Consider the following 8,335-nt stretch of genomic DNA (forward strand, 5'->3'; position numbering starts at 1 on the left):
TTAATATGTTTAAAAAACACTGAAAAAAGCACAAATGTCAGGACATGTCAAAATTTGTCCAGGCCCCAAAAACCCCCTCAGACCCCAGAGGGTTAAAGGCACCCTGTCAATAGTTGGCTCATCTTTATTAGACATGGTAAATTTACAGTGGTGTGAAAAACTGTTGGCCCCCTTCCTGTTTTCTTATTTTTTTGCATGTTTGTCACACATTAATGTTCCAGATTATCAAATAAATTTAAATATTAGTCAAAGATAACACAAGTAAACACATCATGCAGTTTTTAAATGAAGGTTTTAATTATTAAGGGAAAACAAAATCCAAAACTACATATTTGAAGATTTTCAATCAGGATTTAGAGCACATCATAGTACAGAAACAGCACTGTTAAAAGTTACCAACGATCTTCTCTTAGCCTCAGATAATGGACTTGTTTCTACACTTGTCCTCCTAGGCCTTAGTGCTGCATTTGACACTACTGACCACAGCATCTTATTACAGGGACTGGTGCATGTGACTGGTATCAGAGGAACAGCGTTAAAATGGTTCCAATCCTATTTATCGGACAGATTCCAGTTTGTTCATGTCCATGATGAACCTTCCACACGAACAAAAGTTAGTTATGGAGTTCCACAAGGCTCTGTGCTAGGACCGATTCTGTTCACCCTGTACATGCTTCCTTAAGGATATGTCATTAGGAAGCATTCTATTAATTACCACTGCTATGCAGATGACACTCAGTTGTATCTATCTACTAAACCTGTTAACACAAACCAGTTAACCAGACTTCAAGCCTGTCTAACTGACATAAAGGCCTGGATGACCAGTAACTTTTTACTTTTAAACTCAGAGAAAACAGAAGTCATTATATTTGGGCTAAAAAATCTCAGAAATAACTTTTCTAAAATTATAGCTACTCTAGATGGCATAGCCCTGGCCTCCAGAACTACTGTAAAAAAAAAACTTGGAGTTATTTTTGACCAGGACATGTCCTTTAACTCACACATAAAACAAATTTCTAGAACTGCATTTTTTCACCTGCGCAACATTTCCAAAATTAGGAACATCCTGTCTCAAAATGATGCAGAAAAATTAGTCTATGCATTTGTTACTTCAAGGCTAGATTACTGTACTATCTGGATGTCCCAGTATCTCCATAAAAAGCCTCCAGTTAATCCAGAATGCCGCAGCCAGAGTCCTGACAGGAACTAGCAAGAGAGATCATATTTCTCCTATATTGGCTTCTCTTCATTGGCTCCCTGTAAAATACAGAATAGAATTTAAAATCCTTCTTCTCACATACAAATCCCTTCATAATCAAGCTCCTTCATACCTTAAAGACCCCATAGTACCATATTATCCCAGTAGACCACTTCACTCTCAGAGTGCAGGTCTAGTTGTGGTTCCCAGAGTTTCCAGAAGCAGACTGGGAGGCAGAGCCTTTAGTTATCAAGCTCCTCTCCTGTGGAACCAGCTCCCAGTCTGGGTTCAGGAGGCAGACACTCTCTGTACTTTTAAGGCTAGACTTAAAACCTTATTCTTTAACAAAGCATATAGTTAGGGCTGGCTTCAGGTAACCCATCCCAGGTAACCATCCCTTAGTTATGCTGCTATAGGACTAGACTGCCCGAGGACCATCGGTGCACTGAGCTCCCCTACCCTAACCCCCCACCCCCCTTCCCTTCCCTTCCCCTCTCTTCCTCTCTTCCCCCCTCACATGTATATTCCACCATCGAATGTCACTAACCTTGTGCTCTCTCCCTCTCTCTCTCTGTTCTCTCTGTACCTTCTGCAGGTGTCCCTGGTCCTGGAGCTGTATATCGTTGATGTGCAGTTACTGGACCCACCAACCTGCAGTGTCTATTTGTTGTTTATTGTTGCTGTTCTTTTCTCTCTGCTCTATCCACTCACCCCAACCGGTCGAGGCAGATGGCCACCCAAACTGAGCCCGGTTCTGCTGGAGGTTTTTTCTTCCGTTAAAGGGAGTTTTTCCTCTCCACTGTCGCCAAGTGCTTGCTCATAAGGGAATTGTTGGGTTTTTAGTTTTAGTTTTTGTAAAGTGCCTTGAGATGATTTGTATTGTGATTAGGCGCTATACAAATAAAATTGAATTGAATTGAATTGAATTAATTGTAGCAGAACAATAAGCAAACCTTCATGCAGCGGCGAAATGATTAGTGGGCATAACAATGGATAAATTTGTTACACGACCCCTAAAAGAGCAGGCAACTCCACGCCAGCAGACAAAAACACGACAGACAGTAAGGTAAATCAAGCAAAAAACCAGCCAAAAAGAAAATACGATGAAGCCTACCTAGGTCTTGGATTCACAGTGGGGCTGGTGGGGGCAGAGGAGAGACCCATGTGTGTTGTGTGTCTTAAACCGTTGGCAGCAGACAGCATGAGACCCAACAAATTAAAAAGACACTTAGAAACAACGCACCCCAATCTCGTCAATAAACCACTCGACTTCTTTAAAAGAAAATTGGCAGAATACCATCAGCAGGAAAATCGAATAGTAAATGGTAATCTTTTTTTTTTTTGCACAGAAAGCAACCTGCCTAAGTAATTACACAATTGCACTTTTATTTTATTTATTGTGAACTCTGTATTATTTATTTAGAAGGTATTTTGAATAAATTTGAAAATTTTAAGTTTGAAATAAGTTTCATTGTCATTTTTTGGGGTGAAGTGGGGCTTGAAACTTTATGCTTGGCCTTAAGTGGGGAATGGCAGGAAAAGTTTGAGAACCACTGATTTAGATGAAACAACTGTTGACGTGAATTCAGAGAGACCTATGGGAAAGAAGCAGTCTAAACATAACTGATGTCCTATAGATGATTCAAGAGCTACTGTAGTAGAAGATTCATTTTTGGCAGCTATAGGAAGCATCTGCTGAATTTTATCTCTAATAGTTGTGATTTTATTTGTAAAGAAACTCATAAATTCATCACTGCTGAGAGCTAAGGGAACACTGGGCTCAACGGAGCTGTGACTTTTTGTCAGCCTGGCTACAGTCTTGAAAAGAAACCTGGGATTGTTCTTATTTTCCTCTATTAGTGATGAATAGTATGCAGTTCTGGCTTTACAGAGAGCTTTTTTATATGTTAATAGACTATTTTAACAGGCTAGATAAAATTCTTCTAAATTTGTGGGGCTAATCTTCTCTGATTCACTAACTTCTTTTTCAGAGGGGCCACAGTATCGAGCGTTTCATGAATGTTAAAATCTCCCATTATAATGACTTTATCTGAACTAAGCACTAAATCAGAGTTTTTAACTGAATTCCCAGACTTCCTATCTGAGTAAGGGACAGGTAGACGGTACACAATATCAAGTAGAACTGTTTTTTGTGGTTCCAGTTCGGATGTGAGAGGCTAAGAGTGAGGCTCTCAAATGAAATATAACTGTTCTGAGGATGAAGGTTTAATAAGTTTTAGTGCTAGATTTCAGCTACAACTCCACCTCAACCTGTGCTTTGAGGAACATGACAATTTTTATGACTGAGGGGGGTTGATTCATTCAGACTGACATATTCATCCTGCTGTAGCCAGGTTTCAGTAAGACAGGGTAAGTCAATTTGGGGATCAGTTATCAAATCATTTAACAACAGAGATTTAGACTAAAGAGACCTGATATTTAATAATCCACATCTGACTGTTCTGTTTTTCTATTCAATAAGAGGAGTGGTCTTAATTTTTATTACGTTTTTATGAATACCTCCTCTTGTGTTAACTTCTGGTTTATATGATTTAGATGTTCGAGGGGCAGACACAGTCGCTATGGAGTTTAGGGGTGGGGGTGGGGTTGCCGACTGACCTAATCTAGAATACTCAAAACACTGCTGAATAGGGCCTAATGTGTAGACAGAACTTCTGCTTTCAGTGACAATAGTTATTGTGTAGACATAACTTTTGCTCTAACCTTGAATGTTTGATAAAAACACTTGTCAAGTAAAACTTCGACGTAACTTACCGAAGTTCATCCTCTGAATCTTGTTAAGGCGTGTTCTTTTGTTGAAAAAGCAGAGGAGAAAACTTCTTTCAAAAATATATGCTTTTAATTGAAATTCCAAAAAGCTTGTACAAGGACCCTCTCCTGTGTTGGAAATCGCAGCCAGCAAGCTGTTAATCTGCAACCAAACCCACAGAAGAGAGATAAAATTCCTGAGTTACATGAGGATATGTAACACAAAAATGATTACTATTGGCTGAGCTATAGGTGGGGGGAGAGTTGTGGTTTAAACTTAGCCCCCCCCCCCCGTTGGTGCGCATGCTGGTCTCCACAGTCCTTCCTTGGAGCGCTTTAAGTCCTTATAAGGAAGATTTGGCAAAATTCCCTACTGACCATGTGAAAACTTTGTGTGTAAGTGTGTCCTTCTGCAACCAAATACAATTGTGTTGTTCAAGTACATTATTATAACATACAAACCTATAGAAACTCAACTATCTACTTTCTAACAATTGATAATCAACTATTAGCTGTCTCATACCTTTATTACACAACAGCTTATTCTTTTAAGCTAACCTAAATGTTTAATTTCCCTTACAGTCTATTTGTTAAAGAATTTTGTTAACAATTGTCAAACTTTAGGTTGGTGTGAGGGGTCAAAGACAAAAGATTGAATTATTGTAATCACTGGTGTAAAGACCATATATGGGAAGTAAATATTACTGAGCATATACTGGTGGAGACCATATATAGGAGGTGAAATATTATTGAGAATACACTGATGTAAAGGCCATATATGGGAACGAGCTGAGCAGCAAGAGTTTCAGTTGAGAAGGGCGTAATCAGACTATATAACCACGGTGTGTTTCCTTGTTTTCAGTTCTGTGGCTGCATGCATTAGAAATAGTGTCACAGAACTCCAGATATATCTGACTGTATTTGCTCATGTAATCTGTTTTGCTGTGGAAACAATAAAAGTATAGAATCTTCAATAGGCTACTGACTGATCTCTTCAAATAAACCAACTCGGGGGGGACACAGGTGTAGTTCATGTCCCAACATTGGCTAATAAACTCGGCCAGATTTCTTCTGCTTAGGACTATGTTTCTGCGGGCCGTCACCCAGGCTAATTCTCTGGGCTGCTCTGGAGCTGCCGTCGGACAGCTAACAGGTTCTGAGTTCGGTGTCTCCACGCCTGCTAATGGGGCTAGGCTAGCTGGCTGTTGTTCAAAGGTGCAAAGCTGTGCTTCCAAATCAGTGATCCTTGACTCCAAAGCTAGCAGAACCTTACACTTATTACAGGTATCATTATCACTAAAGGAGGCAGAGGAATAAATAAACATGTGGCACACCAAGCAGGAGAGAGAGGGAGAGGGAGAAGCCATACTACTAGCTAGCTAAGCTAACTGGTAGGCTAACGAGCGCTAAGTCTGGAAATAGCAAGAAATAGACAAAATAGAAAGGTACTTGACTAGTATAGAAATATGTAGCGGTTAATGAATTGTTCAGAGATTTTAGTTTTTAGGTGTGTTAGACTAAAGCTAGTCTGTTGCTAATATGTAGATGAGCTATACAGCACACACAGCACAACACGATTGCAACAGCAAGTGAATTCACTTACCAGGAAACAGCATCACAGGGGTCATCAGACATAATCTTGCTACCATAGCTTGCCAAGTGACAGTTTTTTGTGTTTTGTGGCAATTAACCAGCTATCTTAGCAGAGTTCCATGCAAGCATGTTATCAGATAGTCACAGCAATACTGTAACTAGCCATCTTAACCTTCATATTATGTTAAGGGTCAATTTGAGCCATTTCAGTTTTTTTGTTGACCAAAGTACTGGTTATCCTTTTTTTATCTTCATGAAATTTTGTGACTTTTCCTCATCTGGGGTCATGAACTTCTGTGTAAAACATGGACACTTTGATGTGTCCTGGAATGTCTGTGAAGAGTTGGTATACAAAGATGATGTTGCAGGTCATTTTGACCCGGACACTTTAATGTGGGTAAGAAGCAGTTCAGATCCAAAATAAACATGTCTCTCTGATGTACTTTGTTTTGATTGCCTCTGAATAGACATTCAGACCCAAAGACCCAGGTGTGTGTACGGGACAAGCCTTCTTGCCCTTGTCCTTGCCACTTTTCTCATGTCATTTCTTTGAGAAGCACACCAAAAATGAGCTCCAGAAGGTTTACATCTGAAGAAGTTTTATCACAGATTTTTAACTGGGATAGTGATGAAGAAGAAGAGATTTCAGAGACAGGCGATTGTTCAGAGACCGAGGACAATGTTATTGATGATCCTGACTGCCAATTTTCCTACGATGAGGAGGATTCAGAGGAGGAGTCTGCTGCCGTCTCTACATCAGATGAAAATCAAGGACTGCAGCAATCATTGTCCACAGAGGGGACATGGACATCTAAAGATGGTAATATAAAATGGTCAACATCACCACACCTAAGCCGAGGCAGGCTGTCATCTTCTAATGTCATCAAAATGACTCCTGGTCCTACAAGATTTGCCGTCACATGAGTTGATGATATTCAATCTGCATTTCAGCTCTTCATATCCCCACCAATAGAGAGGATTATACTTGACATGACTAACTTGGAGGGGAGGCGTGTATTTCAAGAGAAATGGAAGCCACTGGATCAGACTGACTTGCATGCTTATTTTGGAATTCTGATGTTAGCTGGAGTATACAGGTCAAAGGGAGAAACAACTGCAAGTCTATGGAATGAAGAGAATGGAAGGCCAATCTTTCGAGCAACAATGTCTCTGGAGACATTTCACATAATATCTCGTGTGATCCGATTTGACAACCGTGACACCAGAGCTGGTCGAAGTGAAAGAGACAAACTAGCTGCAATCAGAGATGTATGGGATAAATGGCTCGAAATCCTACCTTTGATGTACAACCCTGGCCCCCATGTTACTGTAGATGAGCGCCTTGTTCCATTCAGGGGTCGCTGTCCTTTCTGGCAGTATATGCCCAGCAAGCCGTCCATGTATGGCATAAAAATATGGGCAGTCTGTGATGCTAAATCTAGCTATGGATGGAATATGCAAGTGTACACTGGAAAACTACCTGGAGGAGCATCTGAGAAAAATCAGGGGATCCGTGTGGTGCTGGAGATGAGTGAAGGGCTGCAAGGTCATAACATCACTTGTGACAACTTCTTTACATCCTACCGCCTCGGAGAAGAACTTCAGAAGAGAAAGCTGACTATTTTGGGAACAATCAGAAGAAATAAGCCAGAACTTCCCAGTGAAATTCTGAAGATGTAGGGAAGATCTCTGTATTCCTAAATATTTGTTTTCTCTGAGAAAGCAACAGTTGTTTCATACTGCCCTAAGAAAAACAAGAACGTTCTTGTCATGAGCACAATGCACACAGATGCATCTCTGACCACAAGAGAAGACAAGAAGCCACAAATGATCCTGGACTACAACTTCACCAAAGGAGGAGCTGATAATCTGGACAAAGTGACAGCAACATACAGCTGCTAGCGCAAGACGGCTCGTTGGCCCTTGGTTGTTTTCTACAACATTGTGGATGTGTCTGCTTACAATGCCTATGTCCTGTGGACTGAAATCAACCAGCAATGGAATGCTGGCAAATTGTACCGACGTCGGCTTTTCCTGGAAGAACTGGGCAAAAGCCTTGTCACTCCCAAGATCCAGAGGCGAGCCAGGCCAGCTTGATCCCCAGCAGCTGCAGCTGTCATAGAAAAAGTCAAGTTCGTGCCATCCAACTAATCTGCACTGGATCCAGTGGATACAGGTGAAAAGAAATGGAAAAGATGCCAGGTCTGTCCCTCCGGAAAGGACAGTAAAACAAGCACCTTTTGTGTGCAATGCAAGAATTATATCTGCAGAAAGCACACAGTTACATTATGTCCATCATGTGGACAACATTGAAAATGTTGAACACTGAAAATCTGAGAAAATAGGGTTAGTTAACTTATTTAACTTATAAGGTAAGTTAAAAAAAAAGTGTTTGTGAAGAAGGAAAAACTTTAACTAAATAGTTCTTACAAAAATTGTTCTGGAATTTCTAATTGTATTGTATGTCAGTTTTTATGTTTATCTAATGTTTATCTAATGGAAAATAAAGTTGCACTGTGTAAATCTACTCAGAACTGTCAAAAAACTGGGTTAAAACAACAGCGAGTCAAAATGACCCGCAACATAATCAATGTGATTTTTTTTCAACATAATATGAGGGTTAAGACCATGTCAACATGCAAAGTTCAGGCAACAAATTGTTAGAATGTATAGATAAATTCCATTGTGCCACTTTCGGTGTGATGGGAATCTAGGTGTCTAGGTGCTGTCAACCAGGGGCTTTGGCTCTTTGGCATCACAAGAAACTCGTACATA

The 8,335-nt window shown here is 40.3% G+C and overlaps 1 pseudogene; it reads left to right on the forward strand.

The window, feature by feature from the left end:
* Nucleotides 1-5,813: 5,813 nt before the first annotated feature.
* On the forward strand, nucleotides 5,814-7,840 carry LOC113144517 (piggyBac transposable element-derived protein 4-like; annotated as a pseudogene).
* The last annotated feature ends 495 nt before the right edge of the window (nucleotides 7,841-8,335 follow it).

Source organism: Mastacembelus armatus, chromosome 10 (genome assembly GCF_900324485.2).
Source record: "Mastacembelus armatus chromosome 10, fMasArm1.2, whole genome shotgun sequence".
In the NCBI taxonomy this organism is placed as follows: Eukaryota; Metazoa; Chordata; class Actinopteri; order Synbranchiformes; family Mastacembelidae; genus Mastacembelus; species Mastacembelus armatus.